Source organism: Cyprinodon variegatus, unplaced genomic scaffold (genome assembly GCF_000732505.1).
Source record: "Cyprinodon variegatus isolate N-32 unplaced genomic scaffold, C_variegatus-1.0 Scaffold964, whole genome shotgun sequence".
Lineage (NCBI taxonomy): Eukaryota > Metazoa > Chordata > Actinopteri > Cyprinodontiformes > Cyprinodontidae > Cyprinodon > Cyprinodon variegatus.
Window position 1 is genome coordinate 177,374 of NW_015151417.1, and position 2,525 is coordinate 179,898.

The 2,525-nt window shown below is 36.4% G+C and overlaps 1 long non-coding RNA gene across 1 annotated transcript; it reads left to right on the top strand.

The window, feature by feature from the left end:
• Positions 1-1,453, top strand: LOC107100372. The gene is made up of 3 exons (XR_001482004.1): positions 1-124; positions 1,139-1,220; positions 1,322-1,453. It is a non-coding gene; the product is annotated as an uncharacterized LOC107100372 (long non-coding RNA).
• Positions 1,454-2,525: the final 1,072 nt, after the last annotated feature.

Sequence of the window (2,525 nt, forward strand, 5' to 3'; positions counted from 1 at the left end):
GCAGCAGATGGACCAATGCTGACCGTTGTTGACATCAGACATGAAGATGGTGGAAATTATTACTGTGAGGCCAGAAACAGCAGGGGGCAGCATAACTCCACCCTACAACTGATTGTGGTTTCAAGTAAGTTAATTTAATAATAATAATCATTGAACTTTATTAATCTCATAATGGAGAAATTTACCTCCACATTTAACCCATCCCCTTGGGGATCAGTGGGCTGCCATGGTGCAGCACCCGGGGAGCAGTGAGGGGCTAAGTGTTTTGCTTAGGAACCCAGTGCAGAGACTGTGGGGTTCGAACTGGGTACTTTCAGCCCTCTCAGAACACAAGCGCACTGCTCTACTAGGCTAACACTCCCCTAATGTGATGAATAACTATAAATACATTTATTGTAAACAGAAATCTGACTTTTTGCATTACTCTTGGTTAAACTGAAGTAATGTTTAGCCTGAAGGTGATCTTCCTGAAATAAACCATGGAAGTCTTATAATTCAGTTTTGTTTTGATTTAACCATGTGTTTGAATGCCTGTGAATATATTTAAATTTACTTTATAGTATATCTTAAAGTGATCGATCTTCATCTTGTTTAGAATACCACAAGCTTCTAAAACTATTTAAATCAGTTGGGAATCAGTCATGTCTGTTTTGAAAGGGGTACGAAGCTGAACATCTCAGTCCTTGACAATAAAGAGAAAAAGTATTTTCACACTGGATGATTTTTTTTCTTTTTTCTCTTTTTGGGCCTTTTTTCTCACAACACATTGACATTAAAAGATGCTACTGCCAACTTCCTAACTTATTAGAATTTTTTCGTTTAAATTTTTTGATGGTGGGTGAGAGCAAATCAATCAGGCGGGACACTATGGCGATAGCCGTACTGCTCCACTTTTTGGCATCAAGACAATTATTCTTATTGCCACATCGCCAGACAGTATACTGTTAAAATAAATAAATAAATAAATAAATAAATGAATAAATAAATAAATAAATAATGATTGTGTTTACGAATAGACCAGTCATATTTCTTTACCTGTTTGGCTCTTTTTCTGTCCACCAGCGTATAATTCTTAAAATGTCTTAATTTCTGTGAGTATTTTAAGGACTTAAATAAATATTTTATCCCCTTTTCTCAGGTTCAGCTACATCTGCTATTGCTGGATCCATCACATTTTTACTCCTGGTTGGTCTGTTTGTGGTTACCTTTTTCATTTTTAGGTGAGTGCATCCCTTTTACTTCTTCAAGCTGTTTACTATCTTTGTGAGATATCATGTGATTCTTTGTTTTGCTTATTTATTTCCTATTCTCAAATTTCCAGGAAAAAGATGGCTTCAAGGCCAGCCTCTGAGATCAGAGGGAGTTCGGGTGAAAACCGGAAAAAGAGCTCTGGTGTTAGTCTGTCTTCATCTAATCATAGATCAGTTCTTTCCTCAGTCTGTCAGATAGTGAGATATCAAATATTTAAATATCATTATACGATAAGCAACATTATTTTGCTCTTATGTTTGCTGTATCTTTACTCCTCAGCAGAATTTTAGCCGACAGCTGGAGACTCCATCAACTACAGCTCTTGGAAATTCAACAGATCAAGATGACCTTTGCTATGCTGCTGTGTCTTTCTCTAACAAACAAGAGGAACCTGTCTATTCTAACTTTATTCCAGCTGAACCCAAAACACCTCAACATAAGGAGGAGGAGGATGATGTGGAGTATTCAGTGGTCATGGTCAAGAAGATGCCTGGGTTGGTTCAGAAAGGGTTTTGTTCTTCTAAATCCAGTTATTCTAAATTAAAGTCTTATAATGATAGCATTTTATAATTACAAAGCATATTTGTTCACAGCCCGGGAAACCATGATGCCTCTGAGAAGATATGTGCTCTATACAGCCCAGTCAACAAAGTGGACAGATTATAAACAACACTCCACCTAGAAGACCTGTTCAATGGTTCATTAGCTTGCATTTGTTTCCTTTTAGGTTATCAGAAAACAAACATGAAAGGATTGCCGGTTCCATTAAAATACACACTCTGGAACCCGTGGAACACTTTGCCAAGACTGGGACTTGTTCAGTTTGCAAAACTGACTTATTTCTTTGTGGCAAAAACCAAACAGGCTATCAGAACCTTCCTAAGATTCGGTTCCTGCTTGTTAGATGTCAAAGTCTTTCCTCTCCGTATCCCAGACATCTTCTGTTGGATTTATATCAAATGAATGTGGAGAATTTTAAATAAAGAGGTTTGATATTATTTGAGCTTTGTGACATGGTGTATTACAGTGTTTTCCAACCTTTTTTGACTTGTGTACCCCTTTGGGCCTTTTGTTGTACCATGGGAACCCCTCTCAGAATTGATGGTTGTCCAAAATTGTAACATCCAATAACTGAAATAAAGACTATTTTACGGATTTATTTAATTCAAGCATTTACTTTTTATAAAATGATGTATTCAAATTATAAATTATATATAAAAAAACAACAACAACACATAAACATGTTGCGCAGAATTCAGTAAGGAATCGAATTA